Consider the following 20,214-nt stretch of genomic DNA (forward strand, 5'->3'; position numbering starts at 1 on the left):
TCGAAAATTTATGACTTTTACATCCCTAAAACAATTTCTAATGCCTCATAAATCGATTTTTAGCTACCAAATAGCCTAATCAGTTCTAATACCTTATAAATTAATCTCCACATAACAACCACACCCTAGTATTTTCATATTTTCAGCGCCTGACTAACCTTACTCATATGACTGAACCTAACAAATACATTGTTGTTGTTGAAATTCAAGTACTTGCTTTCCTATTATAGTGTATTTTCAACCTATTGTGAGATTTTCTCATTGTTTCCTCTATCACCTTAGCTTTCTTTGCATCCTTCTAGGCCACATTCAATTCTAACATAAGATTCAAATTATGAAAAGTTAGATATTGTAGAAGAAGACGATAAGGGTAACACATCAATACACTTGTATAAATATTTTCTACTTCTTTCTTTAAAAGAAACTATTAAATTAGTATTTTAGACAATATACACACATGGCTCATTAGCTCAGTTGGTTAGAGCGTTGGGCTAATAACGCGAAGGTCGCAGGTTTGAGACCTACATGGGCCAATGATTGTTTTATTTTTGGTTAAATCTGAAATCATTTGAGAAACATGCCTAGTAGCTTAATTTCTATAATTCTTTTTATTTCTCTTTTTCTCTTTGTTCAAATATATCATATAAATTACTTTACAAAATTAAGTATATGATAGAAAAATGTTCACACACAATCGTTGTGCTGATGGTTGTCTTTGAAGGCATGCATCGCCTTGTAAAATATTTCTCATGGTCAAACTCTGGAAAATTAGGGTTTCTATTTATTTTTCCACATATAAACCGCGGCTAACCTACATAGGACTTCTACAAATTTAACACAATCATGATTATGCTTATAGGTATCTGAAAACTAATTCCATCATATGCATATTCTTAAATTTCATTTCCTTTTGTTGGTTTATATGGTCACAATTGATACACCATGACCGAGCAACCCTATATTTAATTCAGAAAAGATTTAACATGAACAATTATTGCTAGCTCAAGAAAGAAGTACCTATACGAAGGATGTGATAATTTGTTATGTACACTAGGAAAAGACATACTCCCTCCGACCTTATTTATCAGAAAAAAAATCTTCTAATATGTTTAGTCTTAAATATAAGTCAATGACAAAGAAAATCTAGGCACGTTTCATTCTTTTAATAAAAAAAAATTAATCTTGCACTAGTTACTTAATACTACCTCTTTTTTTTATTAGAAGTCGTTTTGACATTTTCGTTTATATTAAAAAAATGTAATCATTGTTGTATGATAAAGAGAAATTATGAAATATTATAAAATTATCTTTTATTAATGGTATTATAAAGATAAACTTAAAGAAAGGGAAGAAGAGAGAGTAATAAATTCTCAAGCGTATAATAAGAAAAATAATATTAATGATTTATTGGTATTGTGAAATGACTTATAACTGGGTACATTTATTTTCTCAAAACGAATTATAATAAAAAAATAGAGGGAGTATTGTTAGGGGAGGACAATTTAATTAAGGGTAAATTAGTAATTATGTTTATTCTTGTTAGTGGAATCAAGAAAATTAAATATATTAACTACCATTCTTAATAAACGTGAAAGTTGTATTTTCTTTGTTTATAATTATGGCCGAAGTACTATTTGATTAGGATGAACAATGCTATTATGATATAATAATTAGCGGCCGTACATGAAAGAAGGTCTTTATAGGCTATCACATGGCCAACCAAGAACATGATTTGATCAACCCTTCAAAAAAGTCAATGACTAGAAAATGGTCATTTGAATATGTTTTTATTATCATTTCCTCAAGAGAATGACATTATAAAATGAATTGTATAATTAGTGTTTCTTATGTTATGTCTTCATCAGATTCATTCATTAATATGATGACCCTTCTTATTCGTCTCATTGAACTTTACAAAAGGTAATGACAGTGAAAACTAGTTAATTGTGGATAACAGTTGGGAAGTTGAAGAGTACGCCTCTAAACTCCTTAGCAATTCCCCTTATTTCATGTAAGAACTTTCTACTAAATTCCCATAAGTCCATTAGGGTGTTTTCTCCAATTCTATCCCGACATGTTTCCTTTGGCATGTCATCTATATGGAACTTAGAAAGACCTTATTTAATAACATCATTGTCAAATAACACTCATCTGATATTGAAACTTGACACATACCGTGATTCACATGTCATAATAGTTTAATTTTATCGTTAACAAAATATGATTACACGAAACAATATTTTCAAACATAACACTAATATCGAGATTAATCAAGCTTTATCTTAAATGACTTAATTATTATATACATCCATTAACTAACCTAATTAAGTCTAATTACACTTCATTATTTATCACCCATTTATTCTTAAGTGTTACTATTATCTCATGCTCACCTAAAAATAAATGTCTTACAACCTAAAAATTGATTTCTATAACGCTTCGAAAATTTATGACTTTTACATCCCTAAAACAATTTCTAATGCCTCATAAATCGATTTTTAGCTACCAAATAGCCTAATCAGTTCTAATACCTTATAAATTAATCTCCACATAACAACCACACCCTAGTATTTTCATATTTTCAGCGCCTGACTAACCTCACTCATATGACTGAACCTAACAAATACATTGTTGTTGTTGAAATTCAAGTACTTACTTTCCTATTATAGTGTACTTTCAACCTATTGTGAGATTTTCTCATTGTTTCCTCTATCACCTTAGCTTTCTTTGCATCCTTCTAGGCCACATTCAATTCTAACATAAGATTGAAATTATGAAAAGTTAGATATTGTAGAAGAAGACGATAAGGGTAACACATCAATACACTTGTATAAATATTTTCTACTACTTTCTTTAAAAGAAACTATAAAATTAGTATTTTAGACAATATACACGCATGGCCCATTAGCTCAGTTGGTTAGAGCGTCGTGCTAATAATGCGAAGTTCTCTCGCAGGTTCGAGACCTGCATGGGCCAATGATTGTTTTATTTTTGGTTAAATCTGAAATCATTTGAGAAACATACCTAGTAGCTTAATTTCTATAATATTTTTGATTTCTCCTTGTTCAAATATATCATATAAATTACTTTACAAAAAGAAGTATATGATAGAAAAATGTTCACACGCAATCGTTGTGCTGATGGTTGTCTTTGAAGGCATGCATCGCCTTGTAAAATATTTCTCATGGTTAAACCCTGGCAAATTAGGGTTTCTATTTATTTTTCCACATATAAACTGCGGCTAACCTACATAGGACTTCTACAAATTTAACACAGTCATGATTATGCTTATAGGTATCTGAAAACTAATTCCATCATATGCATATTCTTAAGTTTCATTTCCTTTTTTTGGTTTATATGGTCACAATTGATACACCATGACCGAGCAACCCTATATTTAATTCAGAAAAGATTTAAGATGAACAATTATTGCTAGCTCAAGAAAGAAGTACTTATACGAAGGATGTGATAATTTGTTATGTACACTAGGAAAAGACATACTCCCTCCGACCTTATTTATCAGAAAAAAAATCTTCTAATATGTTTAGTCTTAAATATAAGTCAGTGACAAAGAAAATCTAGGCACGTTTAATTCTTTTAATAAAAAAAAAATTAATCTTGCACTAGTTACTTAATACTACCTCTTTTTTTTATTAGAAGTCGTTTTGACATTTTCGTTTATATTAAAAAAATGTAATCATTGTTGTATGATAAAGAGAAACTATGAAATATTATAAAATTATCTTTTATTAATGGTATTATAAAGATAAACTTAAAGAAAGGGAAGAAGAGAGAGTAATAAATTCTCAAGCGTATAATAAGAAAAATAATATTAATGATTTATTGGTATTGTGAAATGACTTATAATTTGGTACATTTATTTTCTCAAAGTGAATTATAATAAAAAAATAGAGGGAGTATTGTTAGGGGATGACAATTTAATTAAGGGTAAATTAGTAATTATGTTTATTCTTGTTTGTGGAATCAAGAAAATTAAATATATTAACTATCATTCTTAATAAACGTGAAAGTTGTATTTTTTTTGTTTATAATTATGGCCGAAGTACTATTTGATTAGGATGAACAATGTTATCATGATATAATAATTAGCCGCCGTACACGAAAGAAGGTCTTTATAGGCTATCACATGGCCAACCAAGAACATGATTTGATCAACCCTTCAAAAAAGTCAATGACTAGAAAATGGTCATTTGAATATGTTTTTATTATCATATCCTCAAAAGAATGACATAATAAAATGAATTGTATAATTAGTGTTTCTTATGTTATGTCTTCATCAGATTCATTCATTAATATGATGGACCCTTCTTATCCGTCTCATTGAACTTTACAAAAGGTAATGACAATGAAAACTAGTTAATTGTGGATAACAGTTGGGAAGTTGAAGAGTACGCCTCTAAACTCCTTAGCGATGCCCCTTATTTCATGTAAGACCTTTCTACTAAATTCCCATAAGTCCATTAGGGTGTTTTCTCCAATTCTATCACGACATGTTTCCTTTGGCATGTCATCTATATGGAACTTAGAAAGACCTTATTTAATAACATCATTGTCAAATAACACTCATCTGATATTGAAACTTGACACATACCGTGATTCACATGTCATAATAGTTTAATTTTATCGTTAACAAAATATGATTACACGAAACAATATTTTCAAACATAACACTAATATCGAGATTAATCAAGCTTTATCTTAAATGACTTAATTATTATATACATCCATTAACTAACCTAATTAAGTCTAATTACACTTCATTATTTATCACCCATTTATTCTTAAGTCTTACTATTATCTCATGCTCACCTAAAAATAAATGTCTTACAACCTAAAAATTGATTTCCATAACGCTTCGAAAATTTATGACTTTTACATCCCTAAAAGAATTTCTAATGCCTCATAAATCGATTTTTAGCTACCAAATAGCCTAATCAGTTCTAATACCTTATAAATTAATCTCCACATAACAACCACACCCTAGTATTTTCATATTTTCAGCGCCTGACTAACCTCACTCATATGACTGAACCTAACAAATACATTGTTGTTGTTGAAATTCAAGTACTTGCTTTCCTATTATAGTGTATTTTCAACCTATAGTGAGATTTTCTCATTGTTTCCTCTATCACCTTAACTTTCTTTGCATCCTTCTAGACCACATTCAATTCTAACATAAGATTGAAATTATGAAAAGTTAGATATTGTAGAAGAAGACGATAAGGGTAACACATCAATACACTTGTATAAATATTTTCTACTTCTTTCTAAGAAAGAAACTATTAAATTGGTATTTTAGACAATATATACGCATGGCCCATTAGCTCAGTTGGTTAGAGCTTCGTGCTAATAACGCGAAGTTCTGTCGTAGGTTCGAGACCTGCATGGGCCAATGATTGTTTTATTTTTGGTTAAATCTGAAATCATTTGAGAAACATACCTAGTAGCTTAATTTCTATAATATTTTTTATTTCTCCTTGTTCAAATATATCATATAAATTACTTTACAAAAAGAAGTATATGATAGAAAAATGTTCACATGATAGAAAAATGTTCACACGCAATCGTTGTGCTGATGGTTGTCTTTGAAGGCATGCATCGCCTTGTAAAATATTTCTCATGGTTAAACCCTGTCAAATTAGGGTTTCTATTTATTTTTCCACATATAAACAGCGGCTAACCTACATAGGACTTCTACAAATTTAACACAGTCATGATTATGCTTATAGGTATCTGAAAACTAATTCCATCATATGCATATTCTTAAGTTTCATTTCCTTTTGTTGGTTTATATGGTCACAATTGATACACCATGACCGAGCAACCCTATATTTAATTCAGAAAAGATTTAAGATGAACAATTATTGCTAGCTCAAGAAAGAAGTACCTATACGAAGGATGTGATAATTTGTTATGTACACTAGGAAAATACATACTCCCTCCGACCTTATTTATCAGAAAAAAAATCTTCTAATATGTTTAGTCTTAAATATAAGTCAGTGACAATGAAAATCTAGACACGTTTAATTCTTTTAATAAAAAAAAATTAATCTTGCACTAGTTACTTAATACTACCTCTTTTTTTATTAGAAGTCGTTTTGACATTTTCGTTTATATTAAAAAAATGTAATCATTGTTGTGTGATAAAGAGAAATTATGAAATATTATAAAATTATCTTTTATTAATGGTATTATAAAGATAAACTTAAAGAAAGGGAAGAAGAGAGAGTAATAAATTCTCAAGCGTATAATAAGAAAAATAATATTAATGATTTATTGGTATTGTGAAATGACTTATAATTTGGTACATTTATTTTCTCAAAGCGAATTATAATAAAAAAATAGAGGGAGTATTGTTAGGGGATGACAATTTAATTAAGGGTAAATTAGTAATTATGTTTATTCTTGTTAGTAGAATCAAGAAAATTAAATATATTAACTACCATTCTTAATAAACGTGAAAGTTGTATTTTCTTTGTTTATAATTATGGCCGAAGTACTATTTGATTAGGATGAACAATGTTATTATGATATAATAATTAGCGGCCGTACATGAAAGAAGGTCTTTATAGGCTATCACATGGCCAACCAAGAACATGATTTGATCAACCCTTCAAAAAAGTCAATGACTAGAAAATGGTCATTTGAATATGTTTTTATTATCATTTCCTCAAGAGAATGACATAATAAAATGAATTGTATAATTAGTGTTTCTTATGTTATGTCTTCATCAGATTCATTCATTAATATGATGACCCTTCTTATCCGTCTCATTGAACTTTACAAAAGGTAATGACAGTGAAAACTAGTTAATTGTGGATAACAGTTGGGAAGTTGAAGAGTACGCCTCTAAACTCCTTAGCGACGCCCCTTATTTCATGTAAGACCTTTCTACTAAATTCCCATAAGTCCATTAGGGTGTTTTCTCCAATTCTATCACGACATGTTTCCTTTGGCATGTCATCTATATGGAACTTAGAAAGTCCTTATTTAATAACATCATTGTCAAATAACACTCATCTGATATTGAAACTTGACACATACCGTGATTCACATGTCATAATAGTTTAATTTTATCGTTAACAAATATGATTACACGAAACAATATTTTCAAACATAACACTAATATCGAGATTAATCAAGCTTTATCTTAAATGACTTAATTATTATATACATCCATTAACTAACCTAATTAAGTCTAATTACACTTCATTATTTATCACCCATTTATTCTTAAGTCTTACTATTATCTCATGCTCACCTAAAAATAAATGTCTTACAACCTAAAAATTGATTTCTATAACGCTTCGAAAATTTATGACTTTTACATCCCTAAAACAATTTCTAATGCCTCATAAATCGATTTTAAGCTACCAAATAGCCTAATCAGTTCTAATACCTTATAAATTAATCTCCACATAACAACCACACCCTAGTATTTTCATATTTTCAGCGCCTGACTAACCTCACTCATATGACTGAACCTAACAAATACATTGTTGTTGTTGAAATTCAAGTACTTGCTTTCCTCTTATAGTGTATTTTCAACCTATTGTGAGATTTTCTCATTGTTTCCTCTATCACCTTAGCTTTCTTTGCATCCTTCTAGGCCACATTCAATTCTAACATAAGATTGAAATTATGAAAAGTTAGATATTGTAGAAGAAGACGATAAGGGTAACACATCAATACACTTGTATAAATATTTTCTACTTCTTTCTTTAAAAGAAACTATTAAATTAGTATTTTAGACAATATACACGCATGACCCATTAGCTCAGTTGGTTAGAGCGTCGTGCTAATAACGCGAAGGTCTCAGGTTTGAGACCTGCATGGGCCATTGATTGTTTTATTTTTGGTTAAATCTGAAATCATTTGAGAAACATACCTAGTAGCTTAATTTCTATAATATTTTTTATTTCTCCTTGTTCAAATATATCATATAAATTACTTTACAAAAAGAAGTATATGATAGAAAAATGTTCACACGCAATCGTTGTGCTGATGGTTGTCTTTGAAGGCATGCATCGCCTTGTAAAATATTTCTCATGGTTAAACCCTGGCAAATTAGGGTTTCTATTTATTTTTCCACATATAAACGGCGGCTAACCTACATAGGACTTCTAAAAATTAACACAGTCATGATTATGCTTATAGGTATCTGAAAACTAATTCCATCATATGCATATTCTAAATTTCATTTCCTTTTGTTGGTTTATATGGTCACAATTGATACACCATGACCGAGCAACCCTATATTTAATTCAGAAAAGATTTAAGATGAACAATTATTGCTAGCTCAAGAAAGAAGTACCTATACGAAGGATGTGATAATTTGTTATGTACACTAGGAAAATACATACTCCCTCCGACCTTATTTATCAGAAAAAAATCTTCTAATATGTTTAGTCTTAAATATAAGTCAGTGACAAAGAAAATCTAGGCACGTTTAATTCTTTTAATAAAAAAAATTAATCTTGCACTAGTTACTTAATACTACCTCTTTTTTTTATTAGAAGTCGTTTTGACATTTTCGTTTATATTAAAAAATGTAATCATTGTTGTATGATAAAGAGAAATTATGAAATAATATAAAATTATCTTTTATTAATGGTATTATAAAGATAAACTTAAAGAAAGGGAAGAAGAGAGATAATAAATTCTCAAGCGTATAATAAGAAAAATAATATTAATGATTTCTTGGTATTGTGAAATGACTTATAATTTGGTACATTTATTTTCTCAAAGCGACTTATAATAAAAAAATAGAGGAGTATTGTTAGGGGATGACAATTTAATTAAGGGCAAATTAGTAATTATGTTTATTCTTGTTAGTGGAATCAAGAAAATTAAATATATTAACTACCATTCTTAATAAACGTGAAAGTTGTATTTTCTTTGTTTATAATTATGGCTGAAGTACTATTTGATTAGGATGAACAATGTTATTATGATATAATAATTAGCGGTGTACATGAAAGAAGGTCTTTATAGGCTATCACATGGCCAACCAAGAACATGATTTGATCAACCCTTCAAAAAAGTCAATGACTAGAAAATGGTCATTTGAATATGTTTTTTTATTATCATTTCCTCAAGAGAATGACATAATAAAATGAATTGTATAATTAGTGTTTCTTATGTTATGTCTTCCTCAGATTCATTCATTAATATGATGACCCTTCTTATCCGTCTCATTGAACTTTACAAAAGGTAATGACAGTGAGAACTAGTTAATTGTGGATAACAGTTAGGAAGTTGAAGAGTACGCCTCTAAACTCCTTAGCGATGCCCCTTATTTCATGTAAGACCTTCCTACTAAATTCCCATAAGTCCATTAGGGTGTTTTCTCCAATTCTATCACGACATGTTTCTTTTGGCATGTCATCTATATGGAACTTAGAAAGTCCTTATTTAATAACATCATTGTCAAATAACACTCATCCGATATTGAAACTTGACACATACCGTGATTCACATGTCATAATAGTTTAATTTTATCGTTAACAAAATATGATTACACGAAACAATATTTTCAAACATAACACTAATATCGAGATTAATCAAGCTTTATCTTAAATGACTTAATTATTATATACATCCATTAACTAACCTAATTAAGTCTAATTACACTTCATTATTTATCACCCATTTATTCTTAAGTGTTACTATTATCTCATGCTCACCTAAAAATAAATGTCTTACAACCTAAAATTGATTTCTATAACGCTTCGAAAATTTATGACTTTACATCCCTAAAACAATTTCTAATGCCTCATAAATCGATTTTAAGCTACCAAATAGCCTAATCAGTTATAATACCTTATAAATTAATCTCCACATAACAACCACACCCTAGTATTTTCATATTTTCAGCGCCTGACTAACCTCACTCATATGACTGAACCTAACAAATACATTGTTGTTGTTGAAATTCAAGTACTTGCTTTCCTGTTATAGTGTATTTTCATCCTATTGTGAGATTTTCTCATTGTTTCCTCTATCACCTTAGCTTTCTTTGCATCCTTCTAGGCCATATTCAATTCTAACATAAGATTGAAATTATGAAAAGTTAGATATTGTAGAAGAAGACGATAAGGGTAACACATCAATACACTTGTATAAATATTTTCTACTTCTTTCTTTAAAAGAAACTATTAAATTATTATTTTAGACAATATACACGCATGGCTCATTAGCTCAGTTGGTTAGAGCGTCGTGCTAATAACGCAAAGGTCTCAGGTTTGAGACCTGCATGGGCCATTGATTGTTTTATTTTTGGTTAAATCTAAAATCATTTGAGAAACATACCTAGTAGCTTAATTTCTATAATATTTTTTATTTCTCCTTGTTCAAATATATCATATAAATTACTTTACAAAAAGAAGTATATGATAGAAAAATGTTCACACGCAATCGTTGTGCTGATGGTTGTCTTTGAAGGCATGCATCGCCTTGTAAAATATTTCTCATGGTTAAACCCTGGAAAATTAAGGTTTCTCTTTATTTTTCCATATATAAACCGCGGCTAACCTAAATAGGACTTCTAAAAATTTAACACAGTCATGATTATGCTTATAGGTATCTAAAAACTAATTCCATCATATGAATATTCTTAAATTTCATTTCCTTTTGTTGGTTTATATGGTCACAATTGATACACCATGACCGAGCAACCCTATATTTAATTCAGAAAAGATTTAAGAAGAACAATTATTGCTAGCTCAAGAAAGAAGTACCTATACGAAGGATGTGATAATTTGTTATGTACACTAGGAAATACATACTCCCTCCGACCTTATTTCTCAGAAAAAAATCTTCTAATATGTTTAGTCTTAAATATAAGTCAGTGACAAAGAAAATCTAGGCACGTTTAAATCTTTTAATAAAAAAAATTAATCTTGCACTAGTTACTTAATACTACCTCTTTTTTTTATTAGAAGTCGTTTTGACATTTTCGTTTATATTAAAAAAATGTAATCGTTGTTGTATGATAAAGAGAAATTATGAAATATTATAAAATTATCTTTTATTAATGGTATTATAAAGATAAACTTAAAGAAAGGGAAGAAGAGAGATAATAAATTCTCAAGCGTATAATAAGAAAAATAATATTAATGATTTCTTGGTATTATGAAATGACTTATAATTTGGTACATTTATTTTCTCAAAGCGACTTATAATAAAAAAAATAGAGGGAGTATTGTTAGGGGATGACAATTTAATTAAGGGTAAATTAGTAATTATGTTTATTCTTGTTAGTGGAATCAAGAAAATTAAATATATTAACTACCATTCTTAATAAACGTGAAAGTTGTCTTTTCTTTGTTTATAATTATGGCCGAAGTACTATTTGATTAGGATGAACAATGTTATTATGATATAATAATTAGCGGCCGTACATGAAAGAAGGTCTTTATAGGCTATCACATGGCCAACCAAGAACATGATTTGATCAACCCTTCAAAAAAGTCAATGACTAGAAAATGGTCATTTGAATATGTTTTTATTATCATTTCCTCAAGAGAATGACATAATAAAATGAATTGTATAATTAGTGTTTCTTATGTTATGTCTTCATAGGATTCATTCATTAATATGATGACCCTTCTTATCCGTCTCATTGAACTTTACAAAAGGTAATGACAGTGATAACTAGTTAATTGTGGATAACAGTTGGGAAGTTGAAGAGTACGCCTCTAAACTCCTTAGCGACGCCCCTTATTTCATGTAAGACCTTTCTACTAAATTCCCATAAGTCCATTAGGGTGTTTTCTCCAATTCTATCACGACATGTTTCCTTTGGCATGTCATCTATATGGAACTTAGAAAGTCCTTATTTAATAACATCATTGTCAAATAACACTCATCTGATATTGAAACTTGACACATACCGTGATTCACATGTCTAATAGTTTAATTTTATCGTTAAAAAATATGATTACACGAAACAATATTTTCAAACATAACACTAATATCGCGATTAATCAAGCTTTATCTTAAATGACTTAATTATTATATACATCCATTAACTAACCTAATTAAGTCCAATTACACTTCATTATTTATCACCCATTTATTCTTAAGTGTTACTATTATCTCATGCTCACCTAAAAATAAATGTCTTACAACCTAAAAATTGATTTCTATAACACTTCGAATATTTATGACTTTTACATCCCTAAAACAATTTCTAATGCCTCATAAATCGATTTTAAGCTACCAAATAGCCTAATCAGTTATAATACCTTATAAATTAATCTCCACATAACAACCACACCCTAGTATTTTCATATTTTCAGCGCCTGACTAACCTCACTCATATGACTGAACCTAACAAATACATTGTTGTTGTTGAAATTCAAGTACTTGCTTTCCTCTTATAGTGTATTTTCAACCTATTGTGAGATTTTCTCATTGTTTCCTCTATCACCTTAGCTTTCTTTGCATCCTTCTAGGCCATATTCAATTCTAACATAAGATTGAAATTATGAAAAGTTAGATATTGTAGAAGAAGACGATAAGGGTAACACATCAATACACTTGTATAAATATTTTCTACTTCTTTCTTTAAAAGAAACTATTAAATTAGTATTTTAGACAATATACATGCATGACCCATTAGCTCAGTTGGTTAGAGCGTCGTGCGAATAACGCGAAGGTCTCAGGTTTGAGACCTGCATGGGCCATTGATTGTTTTATTTTTGGTTAAATCTGAAATCATTTGAGAAACATACCTAGTAGCTTAATTTCTATAATATTTTTTATTTCTCCTTGTTCAAATATATCGTATAAATTACTTTACAAAAAGAAGTATATGATAGAAAAATGCTCACACGCAATCGTTGTGCTGATGGTTGTCTTTGAAGGCATGCATCGCCTTGTAAAATATTTCTCATGGTTAAACCCTGGCAAATTAGGGTTTCTATTTATTTTTCCACATATAAACGGCGGCTAAACTACATAAGACTTCTAAAAATTGAACACAGTCATGATTATGCTTATAGGTATCTGAAAACTAATTCCATCATATGCAAATTCGTAAATTTCATTTCCTTTTGTTGGTTTATATGGTCACAATTGATACACCATGACCGAGCAACACTATATTTAATTCAGAAAAGATTTAAGATGAACAATTATTGCTAGCTCAAGAAAGAAGTGCCTATACGAAGGATGTGATAATTTGTTATGTACAATAGGAAAATACATACTCCCTCTGACCTTATTTCTCAGAAAAAAATCTTCTAATATGTTTAGTCTTAAATATAAGTCAGTGACAAAGAAAATCTAGGCACGTTTAATTCTTTTAATAAAAAAAATTAATCTTGCACTAGTTACTTAATACTACCTCTTTTTTTTATTAGAAGTCGTTTTGACATTTTCGTTTATATTAAAAAAATATAATCATTGTTGTATGATAAAGAGAAATTATGAAATAATATAAAATTATCTTTTATTAATGGTATTATAAAGATAAACTTAAAGAAAGAGAAGAAGAGAGAGTAATAAATTCTCAAGCGTATAATAAGAAAATAATATTAATGATTTCTTGGTATTGTGAAATGACTTATAATTTGGTACATTTATTTTCTCAAAGCGACTTATAATAAAAAAATAGAAGGAGTATTGTTAGGGGATGACAATTTAATTAAGGGCAAATTAGTAATTATGTTTATTCTTGTTAGTGGAATCAAGAAAATTAAATATATTAACTACCATTCTTAATAAACGTGAAAGTTGTATTTTCTTTGTTTATAATTATGGCTGAAGTACTATTTGATTAGGATGAACAATGTTATTATGATATAATAATTAGCGGTTGTACATGAAAGAAGGTCTTTATAGGCTATCACATGGCCAACCAAGAACATGATTTGATCAACCCTTCAAAAAAGTCAATGACTAGAAAATGGTCATTTGAATATGTTTTTTATTATCATTTCCTCAAGAGAATGACATAATAAAATGAATTGTATAATTAGTGTTTCTTATGTTATGTCTTCATCAGATTCATTCATTAATATGATGACCCTTCTTATCCGTCTCATTGAACTTTACAAAAGGTAATGACAGTGAGAACTAGTTAATTGTGGATAACAGTTAGGAAGTTGAAGAGTACGCCTCTAAACTCCTTAGCGATGCCCCTTATTTCATGCAAGACCTTCCTACTAAATTCCCATAAGTCCATTAGGGTGTTTTCTCCAATTCTATCACGACATGTTTCTTTTGGCTTGTCATCTATATGGAACTTAGAAAGACCTTATTTAATAACATCATTGTCAAATAACACTCATCTGATATTGAAACTTGGCACATACCGTGATTGACATGTCATAATAGTTTAATTTTATCGTTAACAAAATATGATTACACGAAACAATATTTTCAAACATAACACTAATATCGAGATTAATCAAGCTTTATCTTAAATGAATTAATTATTATATACATCCATTAACTAACCTAATTAAGTCTAATTACACTTCATTATTTATCACCCATTTATTCTTAAGTGTTACTATTTTCTCATGCTCACCTAAAAATAAATGTCTTACAACCTAAAATTGATTTCTATAACGCTTCGAAAATTTATGACATTTACATCCCTAAAACAATTTCTAATGCCTTGTAAATCGATTTTTAGCTACCAAATAGCCTAATCAGTTATAATACCTTATAAATTAATCTCCACATAACAACCACACCCTAGTATTTTCATATTTTCAGCGCCTGACTAACCTCACTCATATGACTGAACCTAACAAATACATTGTTGTTGTTGAAATTCAAGTACTTGCTTTCCTGTTATAGTGTATTTTCATCCTATTGTGAGATTTTCTCATTGTTTCCTCTATCACCTTAGCTTTCTTTGCATCCTTCTAGGCCATATTCAATTCTAACATAAGATTGAAATTATGAAAAGTTAGATATTGTAGAAGAAGACGATAAGGGTAACATATCAATACACTTGTATAAATATTTTCTACTTCTTTCTTTAAAAGAAACTATTAAATTATTATTTTAGACAATATACACGCATGGCTCATTAGCTCAGTTGGTTAGAGCGTCGTGCTAATAACGCAAAGGTCTCAGGTTTGAGACCTGCATGGGCCATTGATTGTTTTATTTTTGGTTAAATCTAAAATCATTTGAGAAACATACCTAGTAGCTTAATTTCTATAATATTTTTTATTTCTCCTTGTTCAAATATATCATATAAATTACTTTACAAAAAGAAGTATATGATAGAAAAATGTTCACACGCAATCGTTGTGCTGATGGTTGTCTTTGAAGGCATGCATCGCCTTGTAAAATATTTCTCATGGTTAAACCCTGGCAAATTAAGGTTTCTCTTTATTTTTCCATATATAAACCGCGGCTAACCTAATAGGACTTCTAAAAATTTAACACAGTCATGATTATGCTTATAGGTATCTAAAAACTAATTCCATCATATGAATATTCTTAAATTTCATTTCCTTTTGTTGGTTTATATGGTCACAATTGATACACCATGACCGAGCAACCCTATATTTAATTCAGAAAAGATTTAAGAAGAACAATTATTGCTAGCTCAAGAAAGAAGTACCTATACGAAGGATGTGATAATTTGTTATGTACACTAGGAAATACATACTCCCTCCGACCTTATTTCTCAGAAAAAAATCTTCTAATATGTTTAGTCTTAAATATAAGTCAGTGACAAAGAAAATCTAGGCACGTTTAAATCTTTTAATAAAAAAATTAATCTTGCACTAGTTACTTAATACTACCTCTTTTTTTTATTAGAAGTCGTTTTGACATTTTCGTTTATATTAAAAAAATGTAATCGTTGTTGTATGATAAAGAGAAATTATGAAATATTATAAAATTATCTTTTATTAATGGTATTATAAAGATAAACTTAAAGAAAGGGAAGAAGAGAGATAATAAATTCTCAAGCGTATAATAAGAAAAATAATATTAATGATTTCTTGGTATTATGAAATGACTTATAATTTGGTACATTTATTTTCTCAAAGCGACTTATAATAAAAAAATAGAGGGAGTATTGTTAGGGGATGACAATTTAATTAAGGGTAAATTAGTAATTATGTTTATTCTTGTTAGTGGAATCAAGAAAATTAAATATATTAACTTCCATTCTTAATAAACGTGAAAGTTGTCTTTTCTTTGTTTATAATTATGGCCGAAGTACTATTTGATTAGGATGAACAATGTTATTATGATATAATAATTAGCGGCCGTACATGAAAGAAGGTCTTTATAGGCTATCACATGGCCAACCAAGAACATGATTTGATCAACCCTTCAAAAAAGTCAATGACTAGAAAATGGTCATTTGAATATGTTTTTATTATCATTTCCTCAAGAGAATGACATAATAAAATGAATTGTATAATTAGTGTTTCTTATGTTATGTCTTCATAGGATTCATTCATTAATATGATGACCCTTCTTATCCGTCTCATTGAACTTTACAAAAGGTAATGACAGTGATAACTAGTTAATTGTGGATAACAGTTGGGAAGTTGAAGAGTACGCCTCTAAACTCCTTAGCGACGCCCCTTATTTCATGTAAGACCTTTCTACTAAATTCCCATAAGTCCATTAGGGTGTTTTCTCCAATTCTATCACGACATGTTTCCTTTGGCATGTCATCTATATGGAACTTAGAAAGTCCTTATTTAATAACATCATTGTCAAATAACACTCATCTGATATTGAAACTTGACACATACCGTGATTCACATGTCTCAATAGTTTAATTTTATCGTTAAAAAAATATGATTACACGAAACAATATTTTCAAACATAACACTAATATCGCGATTAATCAAGCTTTATCTTAAATGACTTAATTATTATATACATCCATTAACTAACCTAATTAAGTCCAATTACACTTCATTATTTATCACCCATTTATTCTTAAGTGTTACTATTATCTCATGCTCACCTAAAAATAAATGTCTTACAACCTAAAAATTGATTTCTATAACACTTCGAATATTTATGACTTTTACATCCCTAAAACAATTTCTAATGCCTCATAAATCGATTTTAAGCTACCAAATAGCCTAATCAGTTATAATACCTTATAAATTAATCTCCACATAACAACCACACCCTAGTATTTTCATATTTTCAGCGCCTGACTAACCTCACTCATATGACTGAACCTAACAAATACATTGTTGTTGTTGAAATTCAAGTACTTGCTTTCCTCTTATAGTGTATTTTCAACCTATTGTGAGATTTTCTCATTGTTTCCTCTATCACCTTAGCTTTCTTTGCATCCTTCTAGGCCATATTCAATTCTAACATAAGATTGAAATTATGAAAAGTTAGATATTGTAGAAGAAGACGATAAGGGTAACACATCAATACACTTGTATAAATATTTTCTACTTCTTTCTTTAAAAGAAACTATTAAATTAGTATTTTAGACAATATACATGCATGACCCATTAGCTCAGTTGGTTAGAGCGTCGTGCGAATAACGCGAAGGTCTCAGGTTTGAGACCTGCATGGGCCATTGATTGTTTTATTTTTGGTTAAATCTGAAATCATTTGAGAAACATACCTAGTAGCTTAATTTCTATAATATTTTTTATTTCTCCTTGTTCAAATATATCGTATAAATTACTTTACAAAAAGAAGTATATGATAGAAAAATGCTCACACGCAATCGTTGTGCTGATGGTTGTCTTTGAAGGCATGCATCGCCTTGTAAAATATTTCTCATGGTTAAACCCTGGCAAATTAGGGTTTCTATTTATTTTTCCACATATAAACGGCGGCTAAACTACATAAGACTTCTAAAAATTGAACACAGTCATGATTATGCTTATAGGTATCTGAAAACTAATTCCATCATATGCAAATTCGTAAATTTCATTTCCTTTTGTTGGTTTATATGGTCACAATTGATACACCATGACCGAGCAACACTATATTTAATTCAGAAAAGATTTAAGATGAACAATTATTGCTAGCTCAAGAAAGAAGTGCCTATACGAAGGATGTGATAATTTGTTATGTACAATAGGAAAATACATACTCCCTCTGACCTTATTTCTCAGAAAAAAATCTTCTAATATGTTTAGTCTTAAATATAAGTCAGTGACAAAGAAAATCTAGGCACGTTTAATTCTTTTAATAAAAAAAATTAATCTTGCACTAGTTACTTAATACTACCTCTTTTTTTTATTAGAAGTCGTTTTGACATTTTCGTTTATATTAAAAAAATATAATCATTGTTGTATGATAAAGAGAAATTATGAAATAATATAAAATTATCTTTTATTAATGGTATTATAAAGATAAACTTAAAGAAAGAGAAGAAGAGAGAGTAATAAATTCTCAAGCGTATAATAAGTAAAATAATATTAATGATTTCTTGGTATTGTGAAATGACTTATAATTTGGTACATTTATTTTCTCAAAGCGACTTATAATAAAAAAATAGAAGGAGTATTGTTAGGGGATGACAATTTAATTAAGGGCAAATTAGTAATTATGTTTATTCTTGTTAGTGGAATCAAGAAAATTAAATATATTAACTACCATTCTTAATAAACGTGAAAGTTGTATTTTCTTTGTTTATAATTATGGCTGAAGTACTATTTGATTAGGATGAACAATGTTATTATGATATAATAATTAGCGGTTGTACATGAAAGAAGGTCTTTATAGGCTATCACATGGCCAACCAAGAACATGATTTGATCAACCCTTCAAAAAAGTCAATGACTAGAAAATGGTCATTTGAATATGTTTTTTTATTATCATTTCCTCAAGAGAATGACATAATAAAATGAATTGTATAATTAGTGTTTCTTATGTTATGTCTTCATCAGATTCATTCATTAATATGATGACCCTTCTTATCCGTCTCATTGAACTTTACAAAAGGTAATGACAGTGAGAACTAGTTAATTGTGGATAACAGTTAGGAAGTTGAAGAGTACGCCTCTAAACTCCTTAGCGATGCCCCTTATTTCATGCAAGACCTTCCTACTAAATTCCCATAAGTCCATTAGGGTGTTTTCTCCAATTCTATCACGACATGTTTCTTTTGGCTTGTCATCTATATGGAACTTAGAAAGACCTTATTTAATAACATCATTGTCAAATAACACTCATCTGATATTGAAACTTGGCACATACCGTGATTGACATGTCATAATAGTTTAATTTTATCGTTAACAAAATATGATTACACGAAACAATATTTTCAAACATAACACTAATATCGAGATTAATCAAGCTTTATCTTAAATGAATTAATTATTATATACATCCATTAACTAACCTAATTAAGTCTAATTACACTTCATTATTTATCACCCATTTATTCTTAAGTGTTACTATTTTCTCATGCTCACCTAAAAATAAATGTCTTACAACCTAAAATTGATTTCTATAACGCTTCGAAAATTTATGACATTTACATCCCTAAAACAATTTCTAATGCCTTGTAAATCGATTTTTAGCTACCAAATAGCCTAATCAGTTATAATACCTTATAAATTAATCTCCACATAACAACCACACCCTAGTATTTTCATATTTTCAGCGCCTGACTAACCTCACTCATATGACTGAACCTAACAAATACATTGTTGTTGTTGAAATTCAAGTACTTGCTTTCCTGTTATAGTGTATTTTCATCCTATTGTGAGATTTTCTCATTGTTTCCTCTATCACCTTAGCTTTCTTTGCATCCTTCTAGGCCATATTCAATTCTAACATAAGATTGAAATTATGAAAAGTTAGATATTGTAGAAGAAGACGATAAGGGTAACATATCAATACACTTGTATAAATATTTTCTACTTCTTTCTTTAAAAGAAACTATTAAATTATTATTTTAGACAATATACACGCATGGCTCATTAGCTCAGTTGGTTAGAGCGTCGTGCTAATAACGCAAAGGTCTCAGGTTTGAGACCTGCATGGGCCATTGATTGTTTTATTTTTGGTTAAATCTAAAATCATTTGAGAAACATACCTAGTAGCTTAATTTCTATAATATTTTTTATTTCTCCTTGTTCAAATATATCATATAAATTACTTTACAAAAAGAAGTATATGATAGAAAAATGTTCACACGCAATCGTTGTGCTGATGGTTGTCTTTGAAGGCATGCATCGCCTTGTAAAATATTTCTCATGGTTAAACCCT

The 20,214-nt window shown here is 29.1% G+C and overlaps 7 non-coding genes across 7 annotated transcripts; all 7 read left to right on the forward strand.

The window, feature by feature from the left end:
* Positions 1-459: 459 nt before the first annotated feature.
* TRNAI-AAU (transfer RNA isoleucine (anticodon AAU)) lies at positions 460-533 on the forward strand. Its single transcript has one exon. It is a non-coding gene; the product is annotated as a tRNA-Ile (tRNA).
* Positions 534-2,898: 2,365 nt separating this feature from the next.
* Positions 2,899-2,976, forward strand: TRNAI-AAU (transfer RNA isoleucine (anticodon AAU)). Its single transcript has one exon. It is a non-coding gene; the product is annotated as a tRNA-Ile (tRNA).
* A 2,359-nt stretch (positions 2,977-5,335) lies between these two features.
* TRNAI-AAU (transfer RNA isoleucine (anticodon AAU)) lies at positions 5,336-5,413 on the forward strand. The gene has a single exon. It is a non-coding gene; the product is annotated as a tRNA-Ile (tRNA).
* Positions 5,414-7,787: 2,374 nt separating this feature from the next.
* Positions 7,788-7,861, forward strand: TRNAI-AAU (transfer RNA isoleucine (anticodon AAU)). Its single transcript has one exon. It is a non-coding gene; the product is annotated as a tRNA-Ile (tRNA).
* Positions 7,862-10,210: 2,349 nt separating this feature from the next.
* TRNAI-AAU (transfer RNA isoleucine (anticodon AAU)) lies at positions 10,211-10,284 on the forward strand. Its single transcript has one exon. It is a non-coding gene; the product is annotated as a tRNA-Ile (tRNA).
* Positions 10,285-15,064: 4,780 nt separating this feature from the next.
* Positions 15,065-15,138, forward strand: TRNAI-AAU (transfer RNA isoleucine (anticodon AAU)). The gene has a single exon. It is a non-coding gene; the product is annotated as a tRNA-Ile (tRNA).
* A 4,781-nt stretch (positions 15,139-19,919) lies between these two features.
* Positions 19,920-19,993, forward strand: TRNAI-AAU (transfer RNA isoleucine (anticodon AAU)). Its single transcript has one exon. It is a non-coding gene; the product is annotated as a tRNA-Ile (tRNA).
* Positions 19,994-20,214: the final 221 nt, after the last annotated feature.

The sequence above is a fragment of the Lathyrus oleraceus genome, chromosome 7 (assembly GCF_024323335.1).
Source record: "Lathyrus oleraceus cultivar Zhongwan6 chromosome 7, CAAS_Psat_ZW6_1.0, whole genome shotgun sequence".
NCBI classification, from domain to species: Eukaryota; Viridiplantae; Streptophyta; class Magnoliopsida; order Fabales; family Fabaceae; genus Lathyrus; species Lathyrus oleraceus.